Source organism: Epinephelus lanceolatus, chromosome 12 (assembly GCF_041903045.1).
Source record: "Epinephelus lanceolatus isolate andai-2023 chromosome 12, ASM4190304v1, whole genome shotgun sequence".
In the NCBI taxonomy this organism is placed as follows: domain Eukaryota; kingdom Metazoa; phylum Chordata; class Actinopteri; order Perciformes; family Serranidae; genus Epinephelus; species Epinephelus lanceolatus.
The window spans coordinates 4,157,097-4,176,712 of NC_135745.1; the positions used below are offsets into that span (position 1 = coordinate 4,157,097).

At 38.5% G+C, this 19,616-nt stretch overlaps 1 protein-coding gene across 1 annotated transcript in view; it reads right to left on the minus strand.

Annotated features, from left to right (window-relative positions):
- The window catches only part of LOC117271679 (potassium voltage-gated channel subfamily B member 2-like), a 43,859-nt gene that overhangs the window by 9,642 nt on the left and 14,601 nt on the right, over nt 1–19,616 (minus strand). The window lies entirely within an intron of this gene.

Below are 19,616 nucleotides of genomic sequence, written 5' to 3' on the forward strand. Positions count from 1 at the left end.
TGTGGGGTGCTAATTCGTAGGATATCACACAAAGGGTTGAATGTGCATTTTCATCAGATATCATGCAAAGCGCTCTATAAGGAGTTGTTGCACTTGGTCATTGTGAGCATGTTAGCTTGCTGACACTTGCATTTATCCCAAACCCACTAGCCTCTCAACAAGTGTTGCCAGATTTAAAGTGACACCTAATAGCCCTGACACACCAAGCAGACAGTCGATTGTCAGGAATATACCTATACTCACCCTCTGTGTGGAACACTCCATTTTAGTGCCTGTCTCTTTAAGCTCCCCTCCCCAAAAATCCGAGCCTGCTCTGACTGATCAGTGTTTCTGAGTCTTCAACATCTCTGCACCATCACTGCAGCCGAGCAATGACTGTGATGGCAATGTAGCAGTTTCTACTTATATATAGTATAGTTGTGACATCACAACTTCACAGAGGTCCTGGCAGCTGGTTTGCAGGCACAGTGTCTAAATAACGACTGCATGCATGCATTCGTGGGTTAAGCTTTTTGATGCTTCCACAGTATGTATGTAGTACCTCTATACCTGCTTTATGAGTAATAAAAGACATGAAAATCAGACTTGTTACAATATGGGAACTTTACATTTTTTAATAAAACTTTTGCTACATTAGAGTGCAGTGCACACTATATATTTGTGTTATCAGAAACTTTCTAACACAATGACAAACACCCTAAAAAATATTTAGTCTTATATTGCATTTGTTTTATAAACATTTTAATTTCAGAAAAGTTAGTTCAACACCCTTTTGTTCAAGTTGACGGGGGATTTATTGATTATATATATTATTATTCCATCATTAATACATGTTGAACCACTGCTCAAAGACAGTTATACAAGTGACCCTCAGCTGCATCATATAGTATGTTACAATAGTGACATACATTTTAAATAAGACAGTTTTGTTCTGCAAGCCTGCAAAGCCACAAGAGGTGAGGTGCTACAGGATGATGCTAATTCTGTCGCATTGTCTCCTGGGCCTATGATGTGCATCGTTTAGACAGGGATTAATTGAAGCTGTACCCCACCCCCAACCGCTGTGGCTACTTTCAGGTCACATTGATCAGCTCAAGACATTCTTCAGAACTGCCATGACAAACTTGCCCACATAAATAACACAAAAACTCCAAGGCCCTGCGAGTGGCTCTGAGTAGCTGCAATGGTAATTAAACTCTGCTATACAAATATATTCAACAACATACCAATGATTTAGCTGTTCTTAGAGTCTTAATAGTGTGGCAAAAAACAGTTTGTCCAGAGGGTAGCACTAGAGGAAAGGTAAGCAAAGGTCACTTTTTGTCCAGTGCTCTTAAGAAGATTTAGCTCTGAAAGCTGTGTCACGTTATGCGTAGTGACAGTCGCCCCCTAACCATCTTCTACTCATGACCTCTGATTGCAAAACAGAATAAATGGAGTCTAATGAAGAGCCTGCTGGCTCCAAACCTCACACTCCATCGGCAAGATTTTCATGAAAGCTATTTTTATTTGTTAAAGCTGTACAAGCTCTAACGTGTTCTTAGGAGCAAGTGTTTCATTTAGAGTGTGATATGAAAACAAGACTTAAAAGGTCACAGTTGGTGCCGCACATCTTTGTATAATTAATGACTGTTAAAATGACTTTCTCTCTGGTGTGAACTGCACCTGGATCCACTGCATGTGGAAGTGATCTGAACTGTTTGCCCTACCTTTAAGACTCTAAAGTTTTTGGTCTAAGAGTAATTCCCATTGCCTCAGCTGGAGCCATCTGACAGAATTCATCAAACCAAAAGTCCCCAATTTGTTTGACAGTTTAAGTACACATCGAATAACTGCCAACTGCAATAGATACATAAATACAGGTTTTAGGGACATTTCGGAGGACTCCTAGCGATAAGAGAGGATCCTTTATGAATATGGCCAGAGGTTATTATCTAAAATAATTGTCTAAAACTTAACTGAAAGCTAAAAATAGGTGTGAAAAAAACATTTAAGTGAACTAAAATGAAAATAAAATGCTAGACTTTAGAAAAAAAACTTACTGAAATGATATTGTGTACTTACAAAACTGAAATGAAAATAAACAGAGAATGTCTTTAGTTTTAGTCAGTTTGGTCAAATTTGTCAATACAAGAAGTACGAGGAGGCATTGGTGCATTGTTTGTTGTTTGTGTATGATTTGCATGCATCTTTTCACGAAATTCCAAATCTGGCCTTACTGAGTAAATCCTACTAGTATTTTAAAATCTGACAAACCCAATTACTTTTGTACAACTGCCATGATTTGCTTTGATCTCAAAAAGTTTAATTAAGTTGAGCTAACATAATTTATCCAAAAATTGTGGTGTGGTCAAATTATTTTATTTAAGATATTCTAACTTATTTATTTCATTCAATCCTGTTAAAAACCGTCAGAAATGCTTCTTATACAAAGTTGTCGACTGAATAAAACATAATTATAATAATAATATTTTCTGTGTCTGTAGTGGAGCTCTGTCAAGGCTGAGAAAATAACTCTGATGAGGTCATGGTAGTGTCATCAGGGATATCTCACCTTGGGCTTGGAGACTACAAATGTACAAGCCTCTGTTACAAACTGGCGGTGGGTGTGGAGTTTGAAAGAAGTCACCAGGCAGTGAAGGTCTATTGAAAGACTCTGTCAAGTTGCATTATGGGAAGTGTGAACAAGCATCACTGCAGAAGCCAGACCAAACCACCGATCCATCTCACACTCCATTCTAACCTCACTCATGAACAAGACAAGATACTTGAACTCCCTGGCTTAAGGCAGTAACTCTCCCCCAACCCACAGGGGTCAATCCACCAGCTCCCGGCAGAGAACCATTGCCTCAGATTTGGAGGTGCTGTCTCTCAGCTGCAAACTGCTCCAGTGCATGCTAGAGGTAACGATGTGATGAAGCCAAAAGAACCTGTTCTGTTGGCTTCATCACTACATGAATATCTTAATAAAATAAAATCTACCACAGGTGGTCATTCAAGTCTACCACAGACTTCAGTATTATCTTCTCTTGCTGCCTCTTGCGTGTCAGCAGCTTAAACAGCCTCTCTTAATGATTGGTCCATTCTTTCCTACAGTGCAATAGAAGAATTGGTCAACAGGGCCAGCAGACATTCAAGCATGAATATTTTACAAATCACTGAGTAAAATATGAAAAGGGTGAGTTATGGTTTTTGCCCCTACATGTTTAACTTCACCAGTGATTTCTGAACCTTTGAGACAGTTTCTGCCCTCAGTCCCGGTTCATTCCTGCTCCTGACTGATTTAATGCTACAGTAGCCTTCCTTCTCACAGCATGTCTCACCTAGAAAGGTGATTCAACACCACTCCCCGGTGCTTCTTTTCAAAAAAACTTGAATGTCCTAGCTGAGTGAGGCAGTTGAAGCATGTGCGGTCTGAGTCTTCTCTCTGCAGCCCTTGCTAGGACATTTCAAGATAATTGTAATAGGATTGTGTTGCTATCTATAGAAAGGATAGAGAGAGAGGTTAGAAGTGTTTACTCATTCTTTCCTCCCCCAACAGGAAGAATCAAGCAATAGTTGGACACCCCCAAGAAAAGCTTATACCAAATAAAATAATACCAAAAAAAAGGGGTCATAAAAAATGTAAGTGTCAAAAGAAAACTATATCAACTTGTATTCTCAAATTTAGTCGACGTAAAATTTAAAGGCAACCCAGACACTAACATTTTGAAGTTAAAACAAATAGTTTCTCTATTACAGTGAAGTAACAAGTAAGATACGCATAGTTGAGTGAAAATAATAATAATATACAACTATTTGTAAAAAAAAAAACATAAATTACCTGTGGTAATCAAAATTCACTTTTTCCATGTATGTATGCAGCACACAGCAGCCACTTTACACAAAGAAATTATTTAATCAATCATTAGATTTATGTATTATAATTACATTTAAAAATCCATCCAACTTTAATTATGTTTAGGTAATTTCTGTTCATAAATTCTATGTATTTCAAATATGTTAAATTTACTTAAAGTTTATGTATAGTAAGCAGTATGTATAGTTAGTAGTTTTTTATGTAAGAAATATTTATTTTTTGGTTTATGTTAGAATTACTTGACTCAATTGGATTAAGATATTATTTGTAATGAAAATATGTAAAACTGACAAAATAGACCTTTTTTATGTGTGTTTTTGTGTATGTATTTAGAGTAGAAGGAAGGCAAATGCCTGTGTTTTCAAGTCAGGAACAAATATTATGTTTTCATATTTTAGCTGTAACAACAGAAATCTTAGTAACAAAGTGAAATTATGTGACATCACTGCTCTGTTAACTCTGAGGGTGCAAATATATATTATATGTATATAATAGATATTCTTTAGTTCACAATTCAGTACCTTGGGCTGTAAAAACTTGACTGCATATTATATTATATTATATTGTATCATATTATGTGTAATTAAGGACTTTCTCAGTATGACATCAAGTTAGAGAAAAAAGGTAATTATATGTAGTGATTGATTATTGTGCTTTGTCGGCCTGTCTTTAGATGATACATTGTAATATTATTAGGATATAACATATCAATTTAATAGAAAATAGATAATTGAAATTTAAAATGGAATTGCAAAACTTTATTATTTTACTTTAATATTAAAAGAACTGTAGATTATATTTTTGTTATTCCACTAATCTGTCCTCCTATCATTTTGGAGTAAGATAAGATTGAGCAGCAGTGATGGCAAATACTGTGTGTTGCAGTGAACCATGAGTTAAAAAAAGGAAAGAAAAAAAATCCTTTTTTAAATCATTCTTTATATCTACACCTTTTTAATTCTGCCATGACAACTGTCCGTGACGCTCAAGAGGGAGTTCCTTTGAAATCATGTGATGGAAGGATTGTCTCAGCTGTTTCCGGATGATGGACTGTCTGGCCTATCAGAGTCATGTCAAAGGACACTGCACATTACAGCATTACACAGTGTACAGCATTTCTGCTGCTTCATAATCCTCATTCAGCCTGAGTGACTCTATTTTTTATTTCAGACTAAACACTCCTGAAAAGCTGCAACACAAACAAGAAAAAGAAAACAGACAGAGAAAAACAAGAGAGAAGATAGATAGATAGAAAGGCACAGAGAGACAGTACGCAGGGAAGTGCAGGCCAGGTGTATCAAAGTGTCTCCACCCTACAGCGTCTTAATGGCTTAATGGCTACCAAATGCTGTGACCTTGGCACCCAGGGCAGATTTAAAGCAGTACCAGGAACACACAAGCTGCTTTAGAAGCTGTACAGTGGAGGAAGAATTAATAGAGGCTCCACATTTAAGATTCTACTGCTCAATAACTATTTGGGTTTGTATAACAGTGAGTCACTTACCAAGAGATAAACTTGACTCAGCTGAAACAATTTTAGTTATAGCAAAGCATTAAATAGAAATAGTAACTGAGGAAAGTCAGTGTTAATGACGCAGTGTGCCGTCCTCACTCTCTGTATATTGCTTCTCTTGTTACTACTATCATAAAGGGCTAACAGACACATAGATTGCTCACCTGCATGCTGTATGCACCTAATCATTACAGAGCTCCTGTCCCCACTGCTACAGTTTACATACAGGCACAAACACACACCTTCCATATGATTTATATCTTCAGTACAATAAAGCTACCTGAACTAATTGCATGGAAACCTCAAATAAACCATCAATCTAATATCCAGTCTCTTTATATATATGTACATGTTCATAACTTCCTATCATGGCTATGATTGTGTGTCATTGTCAATACATAGACTAAAGAACATGTAATCATACCCTGAATTCAAGGTCATGGTGTGTTAAAAATGGAAATAGTCTTGGGAGGATGTCTGTGCACAGGAAATTTGACAGGGTGAACAACAACAAAAAAAAAATACAATTCATCCTCTGGGGATTATAAATATGAACAGCACGTTGTTATCATACAGTCTTTAAATCTGAACCACAGACTGCTGTTAATCAAATGACTTAACTGCAAGCTATAAAAGCTGTTTCACAGAAAACACAAGATGGGATGAAAGAATGGAGGAAGTGAGTGACTGGGCAGAGAAACCCAAGCCCTGATCAATATGTGGAGGTATTTCTGGAACAACAGAGACAGGATCTGTTGGACAGCTGCTGTTTCTGCAACATACTATACAACTACTGCTTTCACCAGCTACATTGTTTTTATCCATTGTTCTACTGAGATGGTGCTGATATTCACTCATTCATCCCTTCTTTGATCCATTAACTGTAATTACCACTAGGAGCAGATTGTTAATGACCCCTTTTCAGTAATGATAAAGTAACTGTGTATATCACTGACTTTTCAGCACCTAACATCATCACCATTTCCCCCAAGTCTCCACCCAGCTCACTGATGATGCGGTGGACACCACAACACATGCTGAGGCACAGGTTGTTTAAGCACCATGGATAGCGTCACTGTCCACAGTAGGTAAGACACCTGCTAAGCTGCAGACCACTGTACTAGACCAACAAACAATACCACTGGTTGTTTTTTAAGCGAGTCATTGCTGTGTTTCCGGCGGGTTTTCAGCCACCAAACGTGTTTTTCAGCGACCTGTTGCTGATTATTCAGCAGGGATAGTGCCACAAAAAGCAGTTGGGTCAATTAGCCAGCCATTATCAATCCTGACTAACAGATTTGAAATGTGATTATGAGTTGTACACTTTTGAGCACAATTAGGGCATACAGTAAGAACAAAGTGATGGCACACAGCATGGCTGAAGTACAGCAAATGCTATTTTAACAAAGGAAGGACAAGCATCAAGTTTACAAATACCTTTTGGCTTATTTGATTGTAATATCTAAAATACTTCAAATATAAATGAGTGGTTTTACTGTTCTCTGTAAGTCATTAAACTTGACATTTTTACATTTAAACAAAATATGACACACGTCTCCCACACACTTGTCATCACAGAGGCTGCAGATCCTCTGATTTCTATCCAGCCCTTTATATCTTACAGTGACTTCAGGAATTCTGGTTTGGTTTACTCTAAAATTACAAATAGCCCGTCTGTACTTTTGGTTTTCATACAATACTTTTTCAGTTTAAGCTCTTGTTTAATTTCTACATAAATATCACATGATATTGTACTTCTGGCCTCACTTTCACACTTTTGCATGAACTGATTTTCTTATCCGCTTAACCTGCAAGACCCATATACACATATACACCTGTTTTATGCAGGCTAAGCAAATAGTTGTATGTTATTTGACTGTGTTCTGTTTCTTTACCTTCTATCGGCGTTTTCTTTGATAACTGCAACACAGAGTGCTTACCAGCTGTCCATAGATACTATTATTGCAAGTTGTCATTTTACCTTTAAAGTGTGCTAAAATGCACAACGTCACTCGTGTGTCCAATGTGTCAAAAAGGTTTTGCGTGAGATCTACAAGTACTGTATATCAAATTTTCTACATTTACAGACAGTGGCAAACATTACACAGGAAGCTGGTTCATGCAGCAGATATTTAAAGCAATTAATAATCTCTAGATTCTCCACTGCATACAAACTTTAGTTTGCTAATATCAGCTTTTCTACTACCTAAAACTGTGACTTCAGTTTAATCACTGTTAGCCTTTAAATTCTATTTCTCACAGAAATCACCAAATCGTCTACTGCTTTCTGTAAACCTTCTTTTGTTGTAGACATAATAATTGTTTCATCTGCTTACATCAGTACCATAGGCTGGATATAACTATCTATTACGTTGTCAACACAGTTAATAGGCTCACAACCATTCTGTAGTATATAGCCCTTTGGTCATTAAAAAAATAATGCAACAAGTAATGAAGATAAAACTTTACCCTGTCCAACTCCTGCAAGGCTGGCAAAAAATGATTTAATACCAGTCAGAAAAACACATTATTTGATGCTTCTGTACGTGTTCATTACTACATCCAAGTACCATTAATACCTGCATTTAATATCAGAGTGCTCTTTGTATCAGAGTGCATCCCTCCATCCATACTGTATCAGATGCCTTGCTATAATCGATTAAAGAACAGAGCAGCCTTTTCTTTGTAGAACAATACAAACCAGCTGTGAGCTCCAGTTAAAAGATATGGCCCTCTCAATTCTGCCTGAGTCTCCCTCAGGATAGAATGATTCTCACAGAACCTTGCATTTAATACATCTGTGAGCAGTTGACCAAGACAACTTAAAAGTGTGATGCCTCTGTGATTGTTACATCTCCAGTGCCACCTCTCCTTTTATCAGTTGGCACAGTTAAACCAGGCCCTCAGTCTTCAGGGATAACAACAGAGTCTTGTAAAACAAAGAGACATATAGGGGCATAAACATGCACACAGTGCCTTTAATATACTCGTTCAAGACTTGGTCTATTTCTGCTGGTTATCCTGTTTTTAGTTTTAGAATCACCTCCTTCATTTCATGTTCAGGGATACTATCACCCAAAACACTACTGTCAAAAATGTGTCCATTACAGGCAGGTCTAAAAAAAGTATGGACTTCTTTTCACACACTTCTCTTGGCTTCGTTGTTGACCTTGAAAAGAGGAGTTGAATGGTAAATGGACTGTACTTGTATTGCGCTTTTTTATAGTCTGCTGACCACTCAAAGCGCTTCTTACGCTACAGGTCACATTCACTCATTCACACACACAGTCCCACACTGGTGGCTACAGCTTTCATACAGGGTGCAACCTTAGTTGCCTTAGTTGCCTTTGTTGCTTAGTAACTTGCCCAAGGATAGTTCGACATATGGACTGAAGGAGCTGGGGATAGAACAGCTGGACGACCTGCTCTCCCTCTGAGCCACAGCCGCCTGCTGTTTAGAGAAGATCCATGGAAACTAAGCAAATTCCATCTTCTGATAAAGATTATGTAATTTGACAGCCTTGTGTTGAATTTTACTTTTTTTCCCCAAAAATTTTATATGGATGTGTTTCAAAAGATAGAAAAAAAATCAGCTAGTCTTCATTCAGATATAAACTGTGTTCTGGGCTGGTGATGATGGAGAGCAAACAAAATATGGAAAATCTGACCTAAATGTGGCAAAACCATGAGCTACCCTTGTTGTATTCTCTATTCTATACACTATTTTCACATAACCTTCAGCTCTATTGTAATGTTTAAGTGTTATTCTAAGCTCTGAGTCACTGTAGGCCTTGCAGTATATTCACTGTGTGGTGACTTGTCTGCAGGTACACACAGTCCCAAACTGAAGAAACTATAGACAGCAAATGTGAGCTGTCTTCAGTGGATTTGATGTTACTGGTTTAACTACTACAGAGAGAAATGGAGACTACATGAAAAAAAGAAACCTGAGTCAGTGTTTAACAAAACAAACTCTGTGTATTATTAGGACACACACAGACATACACACAATAGAGACAGAGAAGGAAGAGGAGCAGAATAAAGACAGAGACAAAGTCAGAATTGCAGTAATTAGTCTAAAGAGAAGCTTCTGGCTGGTGTGCGTGACATTCTGGGCTGTAATTAGCCAAACATGGTATGTTATTAGCCATCCAGGCAGGGTGATGATCACGACCACACCTACACTGAACCACAATAGAAGCTGTTCTATAAGGGTCATTTGATAACTCTTTGTTGCTGTGTCACAGAGACAGTGTTTTTGTGATCCTTGTTATAATGTTTAATTCCAAAGGTAGATCAAAATGTTTTACAGAGCAATGGTCAATATTTTTACTGTACCAAAATATGTATGTATCTAAAAATGCTCACACAGACTTTTAAGACAATTCCCCAACCCCCTACACTTCCTGAGATTTCTATGTTCTGAAAAATTGAGTAAGTAAGTAAGTAAGTAAGTAAATTTTATTTATATAGCACTTCTCACAGAGAGGACTCACAAAGTGCTTCACAAGATAAAATACAAAAAATACAGTAACAGAAACAATGCAAAATACACAAAAACAAATAAAAAGTAAAGTGCAGCGAAATACAGAGATGATACAATGGACAATTAATGGAACGCAAGCCTAAACAGATGTGTTTTTAACTGCTTTTTAAAAATGTCCACGGAAGAGGCCGCTCTCAGCTCATGAGGTAGTGCATTCCACCATTTGGGTGCAACAGCCTTAAAGGCTCTATCACCTTTCGTCTTTAATCTTGTGTGAGGGACCGTAAGAAGGTGGCCTTCAGCGGACTGTAGTGACCTGACAGGACAGTGAAAGGACACCAGATCCATCAAGTATGCAGGTGCTTGACCATGGAGGGCTCGAGCATGGTGTCAATTCATTCTCCAGCCAACCACGAAAAAAGTAGTATTATGGACTGTTCTTTATCAGAGGAGGGGGTGGGTGGGCTGTGACTTTGTTGTGCAATTGTGTAATTTCTGTGATTTTTAAAGAAAACATGCCTTCCGCATGTGTGTGTGTGCCCCTCCCCTAAGCTAAAAAAAAAAAAAAATCACACAAGGCCCTCCCCTGTACTTGAAAAAAATATTTGACATGCCATCCACTTTTTGCACCACCCCCTGCCCCTTCATAAATATCAAATAGTCACTAATATACTGATATATTCACTTTGAAATTTCATTTTAAAGATTAAGCACCGGATAATAATACACAATACATCAGTGACATGAACAAAATCTTTTTAAAAATTACCAACAATGTTATAGTCACATTTTCAAACTGTAACACAGAGGTGCAAAGGTGCAGTTCACTACTGGAATTGTCTAAAATGAGCCATCAACTAAATATTGTCTGTTTATGAGTCACACGGTGAAAACAGTAGGAATCACTGAGCAGAAAAGGTTGCTTGGGTTAAGACATCTCTACATCTGTTGGCACCACAGAAGCTGACCCTGATGATTCTATGGTGACTGCAACCTAAACTCACACTAAATTGAAAAAGTTCATAAGGCCGTACCGACTAACAGTAAGGCTAATGAAGGCTGTGCTTCTCCTCACATCTAAACACACCAAAGTAGTTTGAATAACCAAGAGTGAGGGACCAACCAATGATTCTGATCAGTTTACATTTTTGGCCCCAAAACTAAAAACACTGCATGTTTTCCAGGCTGCTACACCAGTTGGCCTTGAAAAGAAATAGTGCAAATAAAAAAAGAATCTGGCACTAGAAGGTTGAGTCAAAAGTTTTCCACAATAACAAATGAGGCAACGGTGGAGGAGGTCGTAATATTGTACCTTTAAACAGAGGTAGTGTTGTAGATGGCGATGGTCTGTGCAGCCATTATACATCCCAACATAAGAACGGGGAATTGTTCTCACTAGATTACTAATTCGTTCTATGAGTACAAACAGAAGGCTCCATCCATCTCTGTCTATTTCCGAATCTATTGTTGAACATAAATGAGCCCTTACTTGTTTTTTGTGGACCTTTCAGCTATATCTCGAAGCCTTCATCAGCAGACAGAGTTTGGTCTGTATTATTATCATTATTATAATCAATATTATTATTATTGTTGTTATTATTATTATTATCATTATTATCAGTAGTATTGAGCAAATCCATCCTCTAATGAAGGCTAGATGACATGGCTGAAAGAGAGAGAATGTGTAGAATAAGCAGAGAGATTGCTAAGAGAGACAGTTACAGAAACATTTCTGGAGTTGAAGAGTTATGTTTATTAATGTTGTATTACTTGTGCAGTATTATATTTGGGCTCAGGGCAGGAAGACCTCTTCCACTGCAGAATAATAACCTCCCAACTCCATGTCACCTCCTAACCTGGACGATGACTGGACATGTAGGTAGTTGGATGTATAAGTACTTATAATGCACCATTATGTTTCTGCACAGCCACTCAGTAATAATGCAGTATTAACATTAATCAGCAGCAGAAAACATTTCTGATGTCTCTCCTGAACTGAAGACTAATAAAGCAGTGAACAAACAAAAGACAGCCTGGCAGCTTGTGAGCTGAGGTACACTCATACCCACTGAGCAGTCTGACATGGAGACATTTGCCAACAAAAGATTTACAGTCAACAGGATGAACTTTGCCGTAGACGGCAAACCACTTTGGATCAGCCTCTCTCCTGCTGGAGTGATACATCATTTTCATTTGAATGAGAGCATTCAATTCTGGAAAGCTACAGTACATTAGTGCTGCTGCTCCTCCTAAAGCACAGGGCCAGATAGAACTCTGATAGCTACTCTCTGCTGTCTGTGAAAACATGCCGTCCTGCACCATGCTGAAAGAGACACTTGACACACACAACAACTGAGAAATTGTTGACTTTCATGATGTCCCCAAATTTCACTTGGGATTCACAATGAATTTTAAAACTCATTCAAGTGTAGAAATGATTGTTGATTACAAAATCAAGAAAGACAGAATTCAATGTCAACAGCAGTGCTTATATTTGGACTGCTGGCATGTGCCCACGTGAGGGGGCTTGCCTTTCATTATGTGCTCTTTTTCTTTAAAGGCACAGCTTGTTGAGGATCATTCCTTGCATGTAGTACAGTGCAACAATACAGTGCTAACAACTGCACAGCAGCAACACTAGCCAACATTTATTTGATAACCCGTCTGCAGAAAACTACAGTAGTAAATTTGAACAGCAACTTTGTTCCACTTAATCTAATGGTAGATTTACAGCCTCATTGCAACATTGTCACAGTTTAATAGGGCAAGCAAGTAAGACAGTCACACTGATCTCCTAATTTAACCATATTACATGAACTGCTTATGTGGAGATGAAAATGTAAGCAAACACACCAGTAATAACTGCTCATTGTGCATACAAAAATATTAGTGCAAATTTACAGTATAAAGCCAGAGGTGAAGCTATGTTCAGCAGAGTCTCTCTTTGCTCAGTAATGAAGCTGATGGCTGTACTCAAGGGATTCGTAGTGGGGAGGAAATGTGGGACTGATTACCCAGGGCACCAATCGGAGGGGGCCCTTGAAAAGCCTAGCATTAAAAGTTTGGTTTTGTTTGGTTTTGTTTGCATTTTTTATCATTTATTGTCATTACTAAATTAAAATTGGCTGAAAATGGTATAATGACTTAAATTTCTATTTTAAAAAATAGTGGACGCTCTCTGAAGCCCCATTCACCCTTCAAAGGCGCAAAATGGTTTAGTCCACCCCTGCTCTAGGATTTGTCTCTAAATACAGCTAGAGAACCCAGTCTAACTCTGAAGTTGTCAAAAAGGCTTGATTAGTGACTTCTGGCATCAAACACCAACAGAAAAAAACTGTCCTTTCACGTCGGCATGATACACCATTGTTTAACGACGCCTGCCAGCGTCAGCAGGAAACACAGCGGGACAACAGCGAAAGTTAAGGCAGCAAAAGTCCGAGTAGGGCGGGCGGGAGGAGTGGTGGATGGGTTCAACAACCACTGACTTTGCTTACTGTATGACTGTAAAGCCAAACACTGTTATTTTTTCCTGCACCCAAGCACGTGGTTTTGTTGCCTAAACTGAACCACGAGCGTGTGCTGGCTAAACATAACCACGTCAGTTCATGGCGTTGTACTGACGTAATGTGTTTATTTTGAAAGAGACTATACAAACTGTACATTTCCTGTGAAAACGACAGTGTATTTTGAAAATAGACAATGCACGTAACAGACTGAAGTTGACACGGCCTCCCAGAACGTCAGCAACCAATGCACCCAGGGTACCTTGTACATCATATCTGGAAAATCCATGACTAAATGTTGATGTGTGACAAGGTCAGAGTGGGAATGTTTTGAGCTAGAGGCTGCTATAGTGAATGACTTTTTATGCTGCTGGAGCACCAACGAACACTGTCATGTTTTTCCCCTCAAAAGGGAATTTGGAGTTCCAAATCATACTAAAGAAAGGAAGGGAAAGAAGGAAAGCTAACTGTTAAAAAAAAAAAAGAGAGAGAAAGGGCTGGGGGCCCACAGAGATTGCTTAGGCATAGGGCCCAGAATTTAGTGCTACACCCTTGGCTATACTGAATCAATAGAAACAATAGCTGAAACTATGAATATAAGGCCCACGTTCTTTGAAAAATCAATTCAAAAAGTATACTAAATGCTGTTGCTCCATTAAAACTTGAGCTTTATCAGGATTCATCTCCTCAAGCCTCTGACAAAGTTAAACACTTTTGTGTGACTACACTGGTCATGGAAAATTTCAATCAAAGCAGTAACATAGTTATGACATTCATAAACAGTGTAACATCTATAGCTCTAAGTGTTTAATCTATTGCACTTAAGGAGGCAGTACAGGTGAATACTGTAAAACGTCTAACTCATAGATGGCCCTATCACCATAAAACTTCCCCCACAAGACAACTATTTTTTGAATCATGTTTAAATATGCAAATGACATATTATCTAGTTACATCTGCACTAATTTGCTTAAATATCCAAATTAGAACAGAAATGTGAACACTGAATAGAGCCAGGTACAAAATCCTTGCTTCACTTTGTTGACATAATAGAGTCTGAAGTTTTACAGAGAGAATTTTGAATATCTCTTTTTATGACACCATTAATCAGAAAACACTGTCAACAGCCATTCAAAAAAATCATTTTCACCATGTCTTTAGGAATAAAATGTTCTATAAATCAAGCTGTGAATGATATATGAACAAAATCCCTCTGTAAAAACCTTCAGAATATAGAATATAGATATAGAGAAAAATTTCATTTTGAGCAAACTGCCTTAAAAGATGCGGATTGTAAAATTCTATACATTTCTGAGCAAAAAAATCTGACACTAAAGTAAAACTTGAAACAAATAGATGTCACCATGAAACCTCCCCTTTTTGTATTACAGGTTTTCTGAAATGTATGTTTATATATGCAAATGAAACATTGCCTAATCAAAAAATGACCTAATTCAGAAATTTGAGCTAAGATAAACATCTAAGTATGTATTTTGGACATTTTCTTTCCACAAGAAAGCAAAACTGCTTCTCAAAATTGTGTAGTTAAGAACTAGTTTGAACATTAAGAAAAAACCCCAACAACCACTTATGGTCACAAACATCCCCTTTATGAGCTGCAGGAAATCTTTTTCACCAAAACGAAATCATTTAGAAAGACTGAAGTGATAAGTGGAGGGCAGCGTGAGACCTCTCTGTCAGCTATGGGCCAGTGGTTCATCACACAGACAGACATCACAGTGTGTGCTCTGGGTGAATAAGTACTTCCTGCAGTGCTGCACCAGACACAAGATCCTCCCCCTAAAGCCCAGGTGATGTCTGTCATTCTGGTAGCTGTCAGTCATTGATCAATGATTAAATGTCTTTGTTTGTTAAATTCAGTCAACCTCGTAAAACCTAGCAGTGGTTACCTCGTGGTAGCTTAAGTCACTATAAAAGTATGTAATTAATTATTTCCATCCATGGGCCCTCCAACAATGTGTTGGGTGGAGAATGGGCCCTTAAGAGTGATTGCCAACTTGGAAATATGCCTGTATTCAAAGAAGAACTCTCATTAAATTAATTACACTGCCATTTGCTGTCTATGCCCTTAAAAAAGCAAACCCATCTTTTTTCTTTTCTTTTTTTTGTAAAACAATCAATAGCATCTAAAACAAAATGATATGTTTATTCCAAATAAACTCTTATAAACTATTAAAATTGTCAAATTAAATTCATAAATTCTTATTTCCTTTGGTATTTTTTGACATATACAGATATGCCATGATGATTGTTGGGTAATATGTACAGTACAGGCCAAAAGTTTGGACACACCTTCTCATTCAATGCGTTTTCTTTATTTTCATGACTATTTACATTGTAGATTCTCACTGAAGGCATCAAAACTATGAATGAACACATGTGGAGTTATGTACTTAACAAAAAAAGGTGAAATAACTGAAAACATGTTTTATATTCTAGTTTCTTCAAAATAGCCACCCTTTGCTCTGATTACTGCTTTGCACACTCTTGGCATTCTCTCCATGAGCTTCAAGAGGTAGTCACCTGAAATGGTTTCCACTTCACAGGTGTGCCTTATCAGGGTTAATTAGTGGAATTTCTTGCTTTATCAGTGGGATTGGGACCATCAGTTGTGTTGTGCAGAAGTCAGGTTAATACACAGTCGACAGCCCTATTGGACAACTGTTAAAATTCATATTATGGCAAGAACCATTCAGCTAACTAAAGAAAAACGAGTGGCCATCATTACTTTAAGAAATGAAGGTCAGTCAGTCCGGAAAATTGCAAAAACTTTAAATGTGTCCCCAAGTGGAGTCGCAAAAACCATCAAGCGCTACAACGAAACTGGCACACATGAGGACCGACCCAGGAAAGGAAGACCAAGAGTCACCTCTGCTTCTGAGGATAAGTTCATCCGAGTCACCAGCCTCAGAAATGGCAAGTTAACAGCAGCTCAGATCAGAGACCAGATGAATGCCACACAGAGTTCTAGCAGCAGACCCATCTCTAGAACAACTGTTAAGAGGAGACTGCGCCAATCAGGCCTTCATGGTCAAATAGCTGCTAGGAAACCACTGCTAAGGAGAGGCAACAAGCAGAAGAGATTTGTTTGGGCCAAGAAACACAAGGAATGGACATTAGACCAGTGGAAATCTGTGCTTTGGTCTGATGAGTCCAAATTTGAGATCTTTGGTTCCAACCGCCGTGTCTTTGTGAGACGCAGAAAAGGTGAACGGATGGATTCCACATGCCTGGTTCCCACTGTGAAGCATGGAGGAGGAGGTGTGATGGTGTGGGGGTGTTTTGCTGGTGACACTGTTGGGGATTTATTCAAAATTGAAGGCACACTGAACCAGCATGGCTACCACAGCATCCTGCAGCGACATGCCATCCCAGCCGGTTTGCGTTTAGTTGGACGATCATTTATTTTTCAACAGGACAATGACCCCAAACACACCTCCAGGCTGTGTAAGGGCTATTTGACCAAGAAGGAGAGTGATGGAGTGCTGCGGCAGATGACCTGGCCTCCACAGTCACCGGACCTGAACCCAATCGAGATGGTTTGGGGTGAGCTGGACCGCAGAGTGAAGGCAAAGGGGCCAACAAGTGCTAAACACCTCTGGGAACTCCTTCAAGACTGTTGGAAAACCATTTCAGGTGACTACCTCTTGAAGCTCATGGAGAGAATGCCAAGAGTGTGCAAAGCAGTAATCAGAGCAAAGGGTGGCTATTTTGAAGAAACTAGAATATAAAACATGTTTTCAGTTATTTCACCTTTTTTTGTTAAGTACATAACTCCACATGTGTTCATTCATAGTTTTGATGCCTTCAGTGAGAATCTACAATGTAAATAGTATGAAAATAAAGAAAACGCATTGAATGAGAAGGTGTGTCCAAACTTTTGGCCTGTACTGTATGTTGCAAGTCTCTGATCATGTGATAAGACGACGTGCACAATTGCATGTACTAGGGCCCATCATAATAGCGTGCACTGGGGCCCCTCAAAACTACCTTGTGCCTCTGGCCTCGTGAGAAACATATACAAATACATTTTCTCTTACTTTCTGTTTGTGTCTACGATTTGTTATTTTGTTAGGACCCAATGATTTCTGGGATTCACCAGTGTTTTCTTACTTTTGCTCTTCTCTTCGGTAAGAGAACATTTTATGAGCAGTCGAGTGCATTCTTGCCAAGATAAGAGACACACATCTCATTTTCATGGTCCACATATTGTTGTCCAGTGTAAAGAAAAATAAGTTTTATGTTAGAGAAACATTTCAAAAATGCAAAAATATCATGTAATCAAATTTAAATTATGTTTTAAAGAAATTCAGGGCTAAAGAAATCCTACTATACTTGGTCCATTGATCCCAGTTACTGAAATTTCAGTTACTGGATGTCCCTCTGCTGAGCAGAGGTTGAATGCGATTAAGTACATTTACTCAAGTACTGTACTTAAGTTAGGGTTGTCACGATACTAAAATTTCAAACTCGATATCGATACCCAGGAAAATATTCAATACTCGATACCATTGTTGATACAGCAGCAAAAAATTAAGAGGCATGTCATTTTTAAATAAAGATCAGGGGTCCGTTTCACAAAGCAGATTTAGTGAAAACTCAGAGTCTGTTAACCCTGAAATGAGGGAAACTCTGAGTTTTCTGTTTCAAAAAGGGAGGTAACTCAAACCAGAGAAAGAGGGGTAACAGACTCTATGAACCTAACCTGGTCGGGACCAGGTTTTTCTCAATGAACCTAGAGTTTCTCTTTGTCTCCGCCCTCTTTCAGAGCCACACACTCCATTTGATTTCCTCATTCATTCAGTCAGCAGGCGAGTTTTGGCATAGCCTAATTCTGCCGTCTGTCTTTTAAAAAAATCATTTAAAAAATCAGAGTCAGTATTAGAAGTCCATTAGGCACAGTAGGTGGCGACTTTTTTCACTAACATGGCATGTCCTTTTGATAACGATCCCGTGGATGAAGGTGCAGCATTACTGCGCAGAGAATTAAATATTCGTCAGGAGATGGTTATCAGACCGCGCATAGATGTTTTAGCATTTCCACACAATTATCTTTTTGAGCGGTACCGTTTCACGTCACAGTCCATCATCTACATACACAACCTAATCCATCCTTACATTTGCAACATTACCAATCGTAGTCATGCTCTCACATCCCAGCAGATATTGTGTGTTGCGCTCATAGACTGTATAAAAATGCACTGTGTTCCTTTGCAAATGGAAGTTTTTTGTACAATGTCGGATATGCTGAGCACTTGAGTAAGGCAACTGTATGCAGGGCGGTCAGAATAGTGTGCTCGTTTTATGGGCATCTGCCTTCTTTCTGTTGGCTGAGTAGAAGTCTGTGTTAGTTTAAATAGGCTTAATTATTTAACAGAACATGATATAGATGAGAAGACATTTATGTGTGTGAAAACAGCATTATGTTGGGGATAAAACAACTGCACAGTCAAACAGCCACTTAATATTTACTTTACAATGTAAAACATGATCAGAATGAGGTACCCCCATGAGATTATGCTGAGCCTTACCTGTTTGAACAATTGGCTTTGTTTTTATATTTAATCCTAAACTGCTGCCAAGCGCGCTTCTCCCCCGCGGGATTGCACCTAAATGAAATAAATTAATAGGCTACCATTCAAGCAGTTTTCCCCTGTAATATTATTGTGATTGCAAAGGACTACATTTAAACTTAATCAGCAATGTTCTCCCACGCCGTCTGCCTCTCTTTTGCAGCTGCAGCAGTGTTGCGCTTCTTTTTGAAAACGTGTGCAAACTCGCTGTATAAGTGCATTAAGATTTCTAATTCTAGTGGGGTGAAAAACGCAGCCCTCCTCTTCCCCGTTGCCATGGTGACTCATCAAATCGGGGCTCCATTGATGCTGGCTTTTTATAGTTGTGGTGCACGTGCTTAACTCCAGGTGAAACTACGCCGAGTTGATTAAACTGATTCAAATCAGCTGTTCTGGAACCGGAAACTCAGAGTTTCCTATCTCAGAGTAGATCAACTCAGAGTTCAGGATTAGACTCAGAGTTTGTTGAACCTGCTTTGTGAAACGGACCCCAGAACAGTAACATCAATGATAACAACAAAAAATCCCCCCAAAATAAAAAACAACCAGAAACAAGATCTGTCCATACAAATGTATTTATCTACAGCCCTGTTTATTTTCTGTGCTTCTGGTGAATTGGCACCATATTTTCGTTGCTGATCAAATAGAGTTGGTAGTTTAG